The sequence below is a fragment of the Lasioglossum baleicum genome, chromosome 9 (genome assembly GCF_051020765.1).
Source record: "Lasioglossum baleicum chromosome 9, iyLasBale1, whole genome shotgun sequence".
NCBI lineage: Eukaryota > Metazoa > Arthropoda > Insecta > Hymenoptera > Halictidae > Lasioglossum > Lasioglossum baleicum.
The window spans coordinates 3,975,430-3,991,658 of NC_134937.1; the positions used below are offsets into that span (position 1 = coordinate 3,975,430).

The 16,229-nt window shown below is 50.0% G+C and overlaps 1 protein-coding gene across 4 annotated transcripts in view; it reads right to left on the bottom strand.

The window, feature by feature from the left end:
- The window catches only part of LOC143211764 (serine/threonine-protein phosphatase 4 regulatory subunit 1), a 273,852-nt gene that overhangs the window by 67,006 nt on the left and 190,617 nt on the right, over window positions 1-16,229 (bottom strand). Inside the window, exon 2 of one of the 4 annotated variants that reach the window (XM_076429718.1) lies at window positions 1-16,229. This exon is cut by the window's right edge and continues 38,359 nt beyond it. The exons of the other annotated variants lie outside the window; for them this stretch is intronic. The gene's annotated coding sequence lies outside the window, so the exon portion shown is untranslated. 4 annotated transcript variants of the gene reach the window in all.

Consider the following 16,229-nt stretch of genomic DNA (forward strand, 5'->3'; position numbering starts at 1 on the left):
TTTGCGGTGTTCTCTCGACGATCGCAGACGAGGATGTAGCAGCTTAATAGCCGAGGTTCGTTCGTTCGATCGTTGACGTTTCCAACACAATTCCTCTGTTCACGTTTCCCCGAACGAACGGTAATATATCCTGCGCGCGCGGGCGCGAGCGCGAGAGCGCGCGTACGCGTGCGTCCGTGTGTCGTCTACGTGTGCACTGACGCACGTGTATGCGTGGCGTGCCTTGGGTTGCGTCGCTCGCTTGCTTCCCGTATGGGCCATCGAACTTGTAGCGCACTGTAGAGGAGGAGCCGGGGCCCGTATTATGGGAACACACACGCCTGAACACGTGTGTCTCACTTCCTGCGACGGGCCGGAAGTCTCTATAGTACTATGGCGCACCGTAGTGTAGCGTGACCACGCTACAAGGGCCATTACTACCTCAATGGCAAAAAGAATGGTCCAATTACCGGTTAAAGCTACGCTGCTCGTCGTTACTCCTTTAATGCGTTTTTAGGGGGCGTGTACACGCCTCTCGTTCTTCTTCATCGCTTCTTTCTCACTCACTCTGTCTTCCCCTCTCTCTCTCTCTCTCTCTCTCTCTCTCTCTCTCTCTCGGCCTATCTCTCCTCTTTCTCTCTCTCTCTCTCTGTCGTTCCTGGCTCCAATTTCTGCGCTTCTTTCCCGTACAGTTGCACCGGGCCGCTCCGAAGAGCAGCCTTCTGTCGGTCACCTCCAGGGTTCTCGATTCGCGTAATCGCTTCGCACCGTATCCGGTGGCTGGTTTCCCTCGGTTCTTACGTGTCGCCCAGAAAATCGTAACCGTCGAGGAGCGCGCGCTTGTGCGGGTCGAGAGAGTAGCACAAGACGCGCGAGCAGCAAGACCGGCGCGGCAGTTTCCGGCCGAGGGTTCCGCGCCATCGCGGGTGCGCGTGTTTCCAACGCTGCGAACCCGCCGTTCCTTCGTTGCGCTCCTGGTCTCTGCTTCGGCTTCGGCGGCAGTGTCGCACTGGTTGCTCCGAAAATTGTTGCTTCGGCCACGTGCTTGCTCGGTCGCACCGCGCCGCGACCATATCTCTCTCCGTTCGCGCGTGTTCGTCGTGTGTATCCGCCGTGTCGTCGCACACTCCTCTCCGTACTCCATTTTTTTTTTTTTTGTGTCGCTGGTTTGCGAGCCGAACAACCTCGAATACAAACAACACCAACTCGCTGGATATACGTCGTGTGTCCCGCCCTTGACACGAACCGCGCAGCAACAAGCACGCGGACGTTTGTTATTCGATTTCGTGGCGGACTCACTCGCGCACACGCGTTCCTCGCTACGCTCGTGGCAAATGATCAGACACTGGGGGGAACAGCGGTAAGAGGGGTTCTTCCCGCTCTCTTTCTATCTCTCTCTCTCTCTCTCGGTCGGTCGGTCGGTCGGCAGTCCACACGCTTCCCAAAGCAGAGACGGATAATGACGACAACCGCACCACGGTACGTCTCGCACCACACTGAGAGTGAACGGTGGCGCGTCACGCTCACAGCGATGCGCAGACGCGCGCTGCGCACCAAGCAGCGGCGGCAACCAGCACGGTGTGCGCGCTCTCGCTGGCTGAACGCTACACGCACTCACGCAGGCGCAATGCACGCACCCACACGATCAGCCTCTCCGCACGCACACAAACGTTCCCGCTCTTTCTTCGTATGCTTGTCGCTGCGCTGTGTGTATACGCGCGCGTTGCGACGCGTTGCCGCGGGTGGTAGAGAGAGAGTTGGACGAAGGGTGGGATGAAGGAACGAACAAGAAAGAAAGACGGAAAGAGAAAGAGAGACGGAGATCGAAAGAGGGGACGAAACAGACCCGTTAGTTCTCAGAAGTGGACCGCCACCGCTCACCGCCAAACAGACCTGTAACCACGTACCGACCGTGGTGGTTCTCTCTCGCCTGCCACCGTCGGCGCGCTGCGTCGAGGCCTGCTGTGCTCCGACGTGTCCCGCGACACGCGAGAAACTGAATTTCTGGCCGAGAGAATTTTTCGAATAACCGCTACTACCGTTCCTCTTTGTTGCTTCCCACAAATCAGGAGAACTTTCGTGCGATGAATGACCCTAGGCGGCGAAAGAGTAAGAGACCGAGCGAGAGGGAAAGAGGGAGAAGGCAAGCGGTAGTTCTGTCGCAAGCTGACCAACCGACCGACCATTGATTAGATACAAGTGTTTACTCGAGTGACGAACGCATACCGATGTCATGTGTTTTTCACAGAAACCCGAAGGGGGGAACGGAGACGGGGCTCGTAAATATTGTCGATGAAATTGAGAGAAAAACCGGTTATCGGTTTTCTGGCCGGAGGGAAAAAGGTTAGGGGCCGTGTGGGAAAGCTTCGTCGCCGAAGGGCCGAACTCTCTCGCGCTTATGCTCTTTTCTCTCTTTCTCTCTCTCTCTCTCCCTCTCTTTCTCGCTCTCAGGACTTTGCCGAAACGCGATCTCCTCACAGCTTTCGTCTAGTTTTTCTTACCGAGTAAAAGAGTCGCGGCGATCTCGTAGATGTTACACCGCACTGGCGAGGATCAACGTTTCCTTTCCTTCATGGAACAGGGGCACGACGTCGTGGGTGGTACCGTAGCCTGTGCACACGGGCGAAATGAGAAAGCTGACTCGTGGAATCTACAATTATGATGCCCTGCCACGCTACGCACCGTCTTGCATCCTGATACTCCGAAACAACCACTCGGGACATGTATCTATACCGATCGATAGCGAGAAGAACGATCATCTTTCTGGAGCTATAGCGGAAACGCCGACCGGAAGCGTTCTTATCAGCTCAGGAGTGCTTCGAGGGGTCTCATTGTATCGTATCAAAGTCCGTAGAGTGAACAAAATCTCGGTAGGGTTTCTCACAGAACGTGAAAATGTCGAAAAATGTGACAAAAATTGAAGACTGGAATTGGAAAAGGCTGCAAGTGCCATTTTTTAGAAAATTGTCGATTTTGCAAAGAAGGTTCCGACGCCAATACGATGAAATAAGGCTGAAAGTTCCCTGTCAATTGGTTAGACAAGCTTCGAGGTGGTTACAGGATTGATTACAAGACAATCTTACAAGTTTCAGGCTCTACATCCAATTTTTAATTCTGGTCTTCAATTGTATTACTGATGAAAACTCTCAAACATGTTCAAAACACATTCAAAATAATTGAGTCAAGTAACCTACAACTGAGAAATTAAAATCGATCAAAGTAATTACTTCAAATCCTAACAAAGTCTAGCGTGCTCGAACAATTCAGGAGACAAATTAGTTTCTGAAGCCGATCAAAAACGAGAGATTGGCGTCAGCGAAAGAGATTAGCGTCAGCGGAGGAACTCAACAACTCTGCGCTTCGTGGAACTCAAGAAATTTTCCGATGTGCCAAATTCAGCTGAACAGCGTGTTTCCTCGAAGACAGAAGTGACTGTACATTTTTCGGCGGCCCTTCCACGGGCGCGTATTCAAATGAACGACGTGAAATCTTGAAATTTCAGGTCGGAGGACCGCCGGAGTCGCGATTTGTATTCGCGGCGAGTGAAGCGGGTCTGCGCGTGCACGCTCGCGCTCGTTTCTCCCAATTTCGTCGGTGAAGGATCGCAGGAAGGTTCGGGGCTTCTCTCGTCCTGTTCCGTTCGTTCTCGCCGCTCCGCTCCGCGCCGCGCCGGGACGAGACGCGCACGGGCGGTCTAAGAACTGCAACATTCATTAACGGTTCCTCGGCACGGAGGCGCACGCGTGTGTGTACACACGCCGCGGCGTGCATTCCATCGGTCGCGCTCGTGTGAACGACCGTAAGGTGTACATACTTGTACAGCGGAGAGACACGAGGAGGAAAGATCCGGAGAGATAGATGCCGCGTGTAAAAGGGAAAGAGAGAAAGGGGCGCATGCGGGGAGGCGCGTGTGCGTGCCTCTGTGTGTATGTGTGTACGCGTCCGATAAACAGAGACAGCCCGCGGAGAGAAGTATGTACGTGGATATTTGATGCGCACTGGCTGCTAGACGGCAGACCTTGTCTATCGTCATAACCGAGGTACGCGAGGAACGTAGCGGAGTTATTAAGGTCACTGGCGTAGCGACGGTCGCGACGTGTTCCGTGTTAAAGAACCGATTTCATGCAGACCTCACGGGACGCCGTATTTCATTCCTAGGGATGGGATTAAATAACCGAGTTTCACTTGATGGTATTCTATCACCACTCGTGGAACCCTCTGTTTCATTCCTTGCACTTGGAATGCGCCCGGTACCCGGCCAGCTAATTTGAATCCTCAGTCACCGGCGCATGCAGAATTTCGAAATACATAATGCGGAATTCATGGCCGCTTTGCGACAAATCGAGAGATCCCTCGCAAGCCCTTGAGCCGCCTGTAACGGGTCAAAGCAGCCTAATTTCTATATTCTGATTCGATACCTTCGAAATATGCGTGTTCGCTGCAAATTCTATCAAATTAATCGGAACGACGCCGGAAACACATTAGAATAGTATAGCATAATCTATTTGAAATTGATGTATACTACATGAACGATGTTATGTAAATCTAATTATAATAGTCACGTAAAAGTTGTTTCAACAATCAATACTTCTTCTCAAGAAAGCTGTTTTATTACTTCATGCAACGAAGCTCTCTGAGCAATTGGTCGTATAGTATCTTTAAAAGCGTCATGTCACAAGACACAATTTTCATCGAGGTAAATAGAAGTTCGTGGAGTCCCTCGTAAGGAGATCGTGTATACAAAAATATATAAAAAACAACTTTTTAAAAACCACGCTTATATTAAAAAGTTCTTCTTAAATATTTTTTTATTTTCTACTTTTTAGTCTTTTTTAAGTAAGATATAGAAACGCAAGATATTGAAATACATTAGATAGAATGAGGGGATCACAACCACACGGAGCACCTTCGGTGCGAAGTGGGTCAGTGGAGTGGGGATGAGTCGGATTGAGAACACGTAGTGGAGTAGGAAGCGCTGGCGCGCGGAGTGGGGATCGCTGAACGCGATGATGTACTACTGAGCGTCGTGCGGCGAGTTGTGACGGTTAATATTAAAATTTTTTTTCTCCTAGACGCGTAGTTCTTTTAAAAATTTGTTTTTTAATATTGCATTGTCATCCAGTTCTGAGCTATGTTTAAAATTGCAAGTTTCCGGCTCATCGGGAAGTGGTTTAAAATTCGATTACAAGATTTGACGCATACAACAACAACAACGACAACTCGTCAAGCTAATATAAGCGTGGTAATAACCGGATGAGAATCGTAAATGTCTCGGCTAGATAAGCCTTCGAATTTATTCGATCGCGGCCCCGCTGCTCCGTTTCCCGGGGCCCTGCGATTGTCTGCTCCGGCGTTGGGCCCCATCCCTGCTCGTCACCTGAAGAAACATTATACCGGTTTCGCGTAATTGCATTCCTGCGAGTTCGAAATCTATCAATGAAATGATAGTCGAACGGCGGCCAGCCGATCCGGAGGAACGATAACGTTTATAAATAACGACGTCGGCGATTGTTTCTCACAGGAACGGGCTCTCTCGTGGATGCAAATGAAACACGCCGAGGGAGCTCGTTTCGATTATTAATCGCGTCGATTATTCGGTGCTCGTCGACGGCGACGACTCCGAAGCGGAAAGCGCGAGCACGCACCCTCGGCCAGTTTATCTTCCGTCGACTCAGCTGCCGGTTTATTTTTTCCCCAAGGCGTATAGGTGGCCGTTCACCAAGGCGGAAGCAGAAACTCGGTCGCGATGCTCGAATCTGGCACGCGATACGCCCGGGATAAAGATTGGCCCCGGAGATGAAATTGAAAGTCGCAACTTTGTCGTCACGGGTGACCGGGCCGCGCGCGTTCAGCCCACGCCCGACCCGAACCGGAGGTTCCTACATAATTTACGATTGCAGCGAATGATCTCGAAACGATAATACCACCGATCCCAGCTCCAACCGTACGATTTGCATACTGATAAACAATGTTGCACCGTAAAGTATAACTTCGCGTGTTCCGCTTTCGTTTCTTGATTCCTGGTCCGCTTCGAATACGATTTTATTACCCAGCACCGCTAAATTTCCTTGGGAACTACTATCTTTATTCTGCATTTTCATTGGCCCTAAAATTCACCAACACCCTGAACTGTATGCTTGATGACTCTATTGGATAATAACGCCCGGCTAGGTTGAAAGCGGAGTCTTTCGAATTTATTAAACCAATGATAGTTTCGTTGCATTGCTAAAAAGAGATTACAACGGAATCCACAAAGAAGAACCAATTACGTAAATATTCTCGAGAATTTCAACACGAGAACTACCAAACGGTTCAAGTCATTGAATTTCATTTTATTATACAAATGACAAAAATGTATTTATGTATTTGGATTTCAATTGACTTTCATTAGAGGATGCGTATAAATAAATCAATCTTCTAAATCAATTGCATTAATACGTTTCTTTTCCTTCTTCCTCATCGTTGTTTGTCGCCACATCGACCTCGAGATCATCATTAGTAACGGTATCGGTCTTACTCAATTCTTTGAAGTACTCTTTTGTCTTTCTCATGTGATTCTGTGAAGTATCTGGCGTTACATAATATTTCGGTCTTTGTTGTTCTATTTTACTGTATTCGTGGGTTATTTTTGAGTGACCAGTGCTCAGCTGATGTTGCTACTTGGTGTTTGTTGAAAGAAGTATTTTATGATAATATATTGAGAATTTTTCATCGCCCCTTGACAATACCTCATAAATAAACAGCGGATCTTTATCCATTTATGACACAATGGGTAGGTGTAATTTAAAACAGTGAAAACATTAGAACAATTTTAAAACATTATTATATTATTGTCAACTTACTAAACATATTAAGAAAGAAAATAAATATCTATTTCATTTATTTTGCATAAAGATCCGCTGTCTACTCGTAAACCACACGCAAAATTGCTAGAAATGTGGAATCAAAATACTTTCATATTTTTTATAATCTGAAGTTTTGACCCTCCTGGCAGTCCTAGTGTAAAAATCGTTCGAAAGCCATAGAACTAATTTCTATGGTCCTGAAACGTATTCCGAAAAATATATTAGCCCCGAGTTCCTCGGAAAGAAACGTCGGGTGCGTGACGCCATAGCGCGAGCGGAGGCGCACCTAACCCACAAACAGAGACACGGAAACGTGTCGGAATGCGCGCGTGAACTGAACGCCTCCCTCGCCTCTTCGCCCTGGCATCCTCGAACACCTCTGGAGACCGTTCCACCACGTATTGTTAATTACCGATCGACCGATCCGCTGGATAAGGAAATCGGGTTCTCGTTTGCTCGGGGCCAGCAATCTCGAGATCCCGATGACGGGAGAGGACGGTGCCGCGGCGCGGCGTCCTCTCCCTTTCCCGGAAAGGAACGTCTCGTCAAAGAAGCCGGAGAAAATGCTCGTATCCGCGGACGATGCGGGGCCAGAAGGAAAGATTTATCCGCGGGACGTGTGACGACGAATGGAGAGAGATTCGCCCGATGAATCACTGCGCGCGAGAGCCGTCTCTCTCGTCCTCCCTCTTTTCTTCTCTCGTTGGCTCTCTCCTCCCCTTTACCGTTCCAGAGTCCTTCCACCTGACGCACCGGGGCACTTAAGGCAACAACGACACCCATCCGCGGCCAAAAGGGAAGACGAATGCCCGCTATCTCGGATTTCGTGGCGGACTGCCGCGCGATATTTCTCGGCCGGCGATGTCTGTCTGTCCGTCCGTCTGTCTGACTGTCTGTCTGTCGGCTAGCTGGCACTCGCGTGTCGCGCGGGTGAACAGCGGCAGCTATTCCCGGTAAATGGGACATTGGTCGTTTCTCCCCATAACTACAGCGCTGGATACGACTGCTTATTTGTTGTCCCCGTGATATGCTTTCCACCGTTTGACTCCTTATCACGAGACCAACCGATTTCTTCCGTTGCCTTGTTAGCCGCCAAAACGAATCACAAACTATAGAAGCTTTCCGAAAATCGCTACAGGGAGACTAGAATTCAAGAACGAGTAGGTGTAGTTTAAAATGGTAAGAATATTAGAAAAATTTAAGCATACTATTCTATTATTTCCCACCTAGTAAACATAATAAGAAAGAAAACAAATATCTATTTCACTCCAGTCTGTTGCAAGTCAGGTAAGAAGTTATTTTCCATAAAGATCCGCAGTCTAGTCATCGCGATTTTCGAGTTCAAGTTACAAATGGACCTAGTCGTCTGGATTCTGCACCGTCCAATCTCCATAAAGTTGCAACCGCAGTAGTTTAACCCTTCGAGGGCGACGGTCTCAGATTTAGGGATGCCGTGGGGCAGCCTTGGGGATGCTACCGTAATCTGTTGGCGATTCAGACTTCTTGATGTTTTCCATAACTACGTTCAAATTGTAAAAAGTAAATGATAAGATATGAAGGCGTGTCGTGTCTAATAATTTGACCACATGTAATCAAAATATTATAGTCTCCGAAGGTTTAAAGAGGTCTGTGTTCGTTTCAACCTGGATTCTAACAATAGTCCGCTTCTCGAACGAATAGTCCCCCTCAATTAAGACAATGATCATCACTTTAGGCTAATAATACGCCAAGTCGAAGGAGTGATTTATCGAATAAGAAAAACTATAACAATCACAAAGTAAATGCGACTTTTCTGAACGTATGAAAATGATCCTTCTAATTCCTCATTCGCTGTTCAAGTGATTATTCAAACGTTTGTTTTGTCTTATATACTGTAAAACTCTTATTATCTTCTATCTTTGCGATTATTCGATGTATTTGTTTGGAATACGAGATTACCATTAGAAACCGAAGAATACAAGTCAAACGTTCACGTGTTTGTGACAGCTTGAACATACGCAGCCCGCTATCTACTTCACAAGAAATAAGAACGGAATCAAGCATGCTTTCGGTAAGATAGTAATTGCCCACTCGAATCGTGCCTAGCGCGTAACAAACAGGTTAGAAAAGTGAACATCGATCGCGATCGTATCTCGGGTCTCATCTTTCGAAAAGCAGAGTCGCGGAGCGTTTGTTTGCCAGTGAGAACAGGGACGAAGCAGCGCCGAAATCTATAAATGGCCACCGAGAGGAGCACCACTGTCTCCGGATCCAGGATGGTGGATGGAGTCGCCGGGGTCAGATAAAGAGGAAGCGGGAACCAATGCCGAAGACGGAGTTGTCCGCGGATTACGAAACGATGGCGGATGCTTCGAAACTGGAGCCACGTTATCAGAGAGACGCTGCTGGTTTTTCGGGGGCAGCCCCAGAAACAGAGACGGAAAAAGAGAGAGAGGAGGTGGGAGGGGAGGGGGAGGGAGAGAGATAGGTTGCACACGAGGGGCCAATCACGACGACTCGTGGCGCCTTAATTGGTACTCGCACGCGTGGCTCGGGCTTAAGAGGCAGCAGCAGATGCATCCCAAGACGTTCACAACAGGAAATTCCTCCTCCCGCGCCGCTCCTCTTCTGACATTCCAGCCTCTACACATATTTATGCGAGGCGTCCTTTCCTCCATGCGACTTCTGGGATCCTTTCCCTCTTCTTGCTGCATCCCACCAGCGCGCAGCTCACGCTGCGTCCTCGCGGTAACGTCGGCATGCACAAATAGATATCTTCGCGGTAACGCGCTGTTTTGCGCTCTCTTGCTCGGCGAGTCGTTTTCGCGCTCGCTCCCGCCTCGCGAATCCTGTGAATGGACCGGCGTGAAGCCGGGGGTAGGATTGGAAAAGAAGGGCGTCAATGAGTCGAGTTGCGTGAGCGCAATTATCGTTCGTAGCACGAGCGGCCGCGTTCGCGACCGAGAGACTCGTGCACGAGCTGGAAAAAGACCGAGGAGATTCTGGCCCCGAGGGGGTGTTTCCCTCTGATTGCATACGCCAGTGCGCCATGCCTTCTTTCGGCTCTGTCGGCGCGAGGAACAATGCCGCCCGATGATGGATGATCGATCCCTGATTACCCTTTTTAATCCCTCGGTTCGCCAAATTGCTTCCCGTCACCTCGAAACCGAGTCGGCACGCTTGATTGCGTACGCGACGAGCACCGACGCTCCGCAATCTAATTACATTATTTACGTTCTAATTTGAGCACTTGACGCGATTCACGCCGCCGCGATAATTTGCTAACGCGCGTCCCGAAATCTTTCTCGTTTATTCAGATATCGGAGTTCTCTACTTCCTTCTGCGACGAGCGGCGTTTATGATGCACAAGAGTTCAGGCAAACTCGACGAGGACTTTGTCTATTCGGTAAAGGTCTCTATTCAGACACTGATGGAATCCTTGATAGAGTAAACACGTTCTGATTTTATTTTCTAGATCACCCCTGCACAACGTTCATGAGCATTTGTCATCTTCCTGTCTAAACAGTTGTAAACTTTGGTAGCATATCATTCAAGACAGATCCACCTGACAGACTTGGTTAGCGATAATCACCTAAAGATTCTTTTCAGCAACTGACAGCAACGTGACAACTATTGAGTAGATGTAGATCATCGCCAAAAATGAGTGGGTTTAATTTAAAACATTAGACGAATTTAAAAATACTGTTATATTATTTTCAAACCATTGAACACACATATTACGAGAGAAAATATATTTCTACTTCACTCCGGTTTGTTGCAATTCAGGTGGAAAATTATTATCTTGCATAAAAATCCGCTGTCTACACCGAGAAAAAAAAAGTAGTTACTTCAATAACACGCGTGTTATTGTAATTTTTTTACTTCCATGAATATCAATGTATTCTTTTCAATAGTATGAAATTTAGAAGCAAATCGTGATGTATTTGAATTGTCTATCATGAAATGATTGAAAATATTATTCGATGCAATACCGTACATTATTATTCGTAATATTTCTCTTTTTCCTTCAATCAGATATGTTGTTACAAAAATATTTGAGAAATGTATTGATTTATACTGGAATTGGTTTGAGGCCATATCTTATTTTTTTGAAAACATTGATATCAAGCTATTCGCTATATGATTGGCGGAAATGAGTTTTGCTATTGAAATTCAATAGCATTAAATATTAAAATAAGTCCATATGATATTGGCACTATTCAATAGTACATCTTATTGAATCAACATATATTTTTTTTGTTTCGACGGGATTTTTTTCTCAGTGTAGTCATCAAAGTAAAAAGTCCGAGATACGCGAAATGTCTACCACGACGAGGTTTGTCAGGGTTTCCGTGGCCAATTGTGTAGCGCGCCTTGGCAGTGACTTCGGGATCAGCAGCGCGCGTCTCGCAGGGATTGAGGAGATAGAGGCAACGTCGCCGCGTCCGCTCGCCATTGCATCGGGCCAGCTTCGGTGAATGAACCGAAGAAAAATGTCAATGAGTGCAATTATTGTTGCACGACGTATAGCCGGTAAAGCGCCTCGTCCGTTGCACCGGGCACGTGTGAAACCGGGAAACAGAGCGACGTAGCGGCGAGTGGGAGGGCCGGTGCATTACAGGCTGCGAATTAATGCAAGTCGTAGCTGTAAACGCGTGCAGTTATTGTTACGTCAATACTCGCGGGCGTGGACGCGCTCACCGGATTTGCATTCCAAGTATTGTACAAGCGACAAACAAACAACGCCCGATACGCGTCCTACAATCTCTATTGTTACTATATATTTTACGCGTTTTATTATTGTTGTAAACCCATAGAATCTGCACCGAATATCCAATATTTCGTGACTTGTTTTTACAATTGATGTGGCCATAGAAAAATAAAGAGGGTAGTTGCTATCGGAATAACGATGCGCTCTATGGACCGTATATTTTTGCTGGCACTAAGCATGGAACACGAATAATAAAAAAAAAGCAACATACACCCTAATCGAAGTGGGTAATCTCGAAGTAGGTTAAAAAATGAGTTGATGCACATATTGGAGCTCCTGTTTGGAAGTTTTACGTAATGACTCCAAGACCTACAACCTGACAGTTATTCTCCGTTAAACTTTCCAGGAGTTACTACTGACGGATCATAATTTAATAAACGAAGTATGAGTCGATTCAAGGTATGGTTGTAGTTCCTTTGACGTAGTCGAGGTTCGCCGAAGGCATCAATTGAGATCGTTCCAACAGGCTCGGAAAACAGCAGACAGGCATGTTCCGCGCAACTCGAATAGCAGACATAATTTTGGCCAGCTAAATCGAGCAAGTAACCCGCCGTGCGTCGTTTTAACGATTCGCGCAGCGGATCGACGGTCCAACAATAAGTGACTCCGTCCGTAGTAGGTAGACAGTGGCCCGGCGAGTGTGAGTGGTTACTACGCACTACGCGACGGCGGTGGCGGTGGTGGTGGTGGTGCTGGCTACGTTCACGGTCCGTATGAATGTACCGTCGCGACGTACGTCGACGGGCACGTTTGCGGCGTGCATTCATAAAGTGGCGGACACGTAGCGAGCGCGTGCGCAGCTCGTCGCCTTCTTCGTTGCCACTCCTTCCTCTTTTCTTCCTCGTCGCCACCCTTCCTGCGACTAATACGGCCGGGTCTCGCCACCCCGCTCGCGTCCACCCGTATCCTGTAGTTTTTAGCATCCGCTAACTAGCGCCGTCGCGGCCGTCACCAGCGATACCGTTCGCCATTGAGACTACCGCCTTCGCCACGCAGCCCTTTCGACGCTATCTTCGCCAATCTTCAGAACGTCGCAACTAGCATCACAACCAGGAAAACGTGTTTTTCCGAACCGTCCATTGCTCAAACTTTCGATTGGTTGCTGTGCGAAACAAAGGACGAGAAGGATCGCCGTTCTGGAAAGACGATCGCGACGAACGTCTTCGGCGCGAGGCGAATCGCCGCGCGGTTGTAACGACGAACTTGCACGGGGTCAACGGAACCACCGGAAGTCGTCGGTGCCCAGGGTCGTCGCCGATTCTCAAATTGGTGGCCGCTTGCTTGCTCTGCCCCTCGCGCCCCTACCGTCTCTCCTTCGACTCTTTCTCCTTCCATTCCGTTCGGTCGCGCTCGCGCGTTCTTCTCGAGCCCCTCTTTTCAGCGTGACGCGAGCCGAGCGTTGCCACTCGCCTGGCCGCCGCTTCTCGCCGGTCTCTCTGTAAACAGGCCACGTAATCCCCTACACCCACTTTTTCCTCCCGTCTAAATCTGTCTCATCGAAATGCGTCCGACGACGAACGGAAACCCCCGGCCGTTAATTTGTCTCCTTCTTGAGGCAGCGGGTGAATTCGCTCTCCCCGGGATTTTCAGGGATCGTGGGGGTTTATAGAGAGTCTGCGAGAGAGCGAGAGAATCAGAGGAGGTCGGGTGAACGGACCGGGTTCGAGAAAAGGGGATCGACGGACGGACGTAAAGTTTGAGAAGCCGTCGGGGCGTTGTTGTCGGAGACGCGAAGCGGCTGGTGAATGGCTCGGCTCGCCTCGGCTCGGCTTTGCTAGTGTGTCTCGTTGTGAGCGCACGGACGCGCGAAACTTGCGTGCGTAGGGTGCCCCGTCAGTGACGTCAGTGGGACTCACACAAACGGACGCGGGCAGCTCGTACGTGCATGCGTCGGGACGGCACCGGCGTAAGTCGCGTGTGACGTTCGCTTGTATCTTTTGTGCGTGGCCACGACACGGAGGGGGAAGCAGAAGGGTGTCGGCGGTGATGACGGTGGCGGCGCGGTGGTGTGTACGCGTACGTTCTAGCCGTACGCGCACGCTAATGTCGCGCGAACGCCGGAGAGAGGAGACGAGAGTCCCGGACGGAGAGACAGAGAGCCGGAGAACGCATCGCGCGGCCATGTGTAGGACCGGAAGTATGAGTATCCGGCCAGACTCGTGTGGGCTTCTCTACGCGCCACGGTACTCTCCTTGCCTCCCTAGCTTGCCCTGACCGTCCCTCCTTTCTTTCACTCGCTTAGTCCCGCTTTGTACCTACGCTTGTCTCTCGCAAACGCGCGCGAGCGCACAAGTCTATCCCCTCTTTCCTTCGTACTACACTCGTTCCACCCGTGCGACTTACTGTGAGAGCGCCGGGGTGTCGAAATAGCTTCTCTAACAACGCTGGCTACAAATCGTACTATCAGCGTTGCAACTCCCTAAGATGTATCCCGAAACGCAGCGTCGGTTTTGAGGAATTTCAGTTTAATGTTCTCACATGACCCCGGTAACTTGGCTTTATAACGATAGAAAAGGTAATTACTAGAGTACTCGATATAATCTTCTACCAGTAGCGCGTTATAGCTAGCTGGGGCCTTGGGCAAAGTAGAATTGGATCTTGGTTTGTGTTTGGGTCTTCTACTCTAATGATTCTCGTACGATTTGAAATCTACTCAGATTCAGCTATTCGGATCAGCTATTTTGATTTTCTCAGAGACCGAGACCTCTCTCAGGAACATTTCGAGGCTTCTGCAGCGCTAATTTGTGCCCAGCGTCGCTCCGAAAACGATTTCCACACCCGGGCGCTCTTCCAGCCGGCCCCTTCTCGACGATGGCTCTTTTATCCATGTAGCGACGGTGACGAGAACCTGGAACGTGTGCTGGTGTTTATAAATAATACGACGATAAAGATGTGATCAGCCGGCGCCACGGTAAACAAACACGCGGATCCGGCGCGGTGTCGCGACCGAGTTTTGAAATCGTACCCGGATCCCACTCGAGATACCATCTGCCGAGGCTACTTGGGCTGTAATCTAACGAGCCGTACATTCACACCGCGTTATCGAATTGATTTCTAATCGGGCCGCGGAATCCTAGACCGGATTACGCTGGATCGATTCCGGCCGGCGATGGCGCCTCGGCGCGAATGAATGGATCTCGTGCCGGCCGGACGTTAAGGCGGGCGCTTGTTTGCGTGCGAGCGCGGTTCGCACACGTCCCTACGCGGGGCCGTCAATGACGACGGTCGAAGCGGGATCAGAGCAGTTGGCGTAGCATGGCGTGGCGGTGGCGTGGTGCGCCACGGGAGGAAACGAGACACACCGCCACTGCCGCGGCCCGTATACGCGAACCGACTCCGTTCAGGGTGAATCGATCGGCTGGGAGAGCATAGGCTCGTGTCTACGTAGGCGGTGGCCACTTTCTTCCAGGAAACCGAGCGAGCCTCGTTCGAAATAACACGAGGAGTTCACCGGGCCGTGACGAGCCTAAGCTGGCGACAGGATCGATCGCGCGGACCGATTAATCCCCCGCATGTGAGACGTGGGAAAAAATCGTCCGGAAGTGGTTCCTGGAACAACTCGAACCGTCGCGTCAGAGGAGGAAGGAGTCGCGACGGCGACGCCGCCATCCGGGGGAAAAATGTATTCCAATATTCGATCGCATAGATAAATAAATACATACTTGAGTCTTCGACTGTGGACGGAACCCACCGCAACCCCGTCCCGCAACCCCCTCGGGTCTATCGGCGCACGAGCGAGCGGCCGAGCGTCCGGTCATGGCACCGATCTAGAATCCCCATTCAAGAATCTAATTTATATTGAAGAATTCCGACGAGAGGCCACGACGAGGCGTCGATCTTTGAGGCGCCGCCGTTTAAGATGCATTATGCTGGCAGGCGGTCGACAATGGCTCTGGGAAACAGTGAACCGAGCCGAGAGGGAGAGAGGATAAATACACTGTCCGGGCGACGATGAAAAGAGACACGGAACCGAAGAAAAGAGAGGCGCGAGAGGGCAAGGGGGAACAGCTAGGGATGTTCCTGACGCGCGCGATAGAGAACGCGAGAGAAAATTGAGGAGACCTAGAGGCGAACGGGACGACGCGACGCGACGCGACGGGAGGGGTCTGAGGGCAGACGGAACTAGTCCCAGACCCAATATGATAATTGAGTATGGAGAACGATGTGAACGCGTAGCACCTTGTAGAACTACGGTGTGGCTATTGTGGCCTCCCACTGTCGGGACCACCTCGAGAACGCATCGACTTTGTACGTGAAAACATCAAAGGCCTGCCTTTTACCCTTCTACCTTCTCCCTGCCTCCCTGCTGCCTTCCTTCCTTCCTTTGGCCCCCGTTTGCTCTTGTTTCATTATGTCCCGTCGACACACGCGTCCGTTGCACCATGCAAGCAAGCCTTGGCCTCTCGCCGCGCACCAGTCTTCTTCATCCGCCTACATGTTTTCCGACCTCGCGGCTTTCCGTTTGTTTTTCCGCAGTTTCCGCTACTCGCTCGCTCTCCTCCGACTCTATCCACGCCGCCCTACAATGTTCCAGAGAAACTGGCCGGGGAACTCGCGGGACCCGAACTCTTCAGCTTTCCAGCAGGACCTAGGCTCAGAATCTTGGGTAATTTAATCCTCGATCGTCCAAGGTCCTCCTAACTCACCTGAAACTG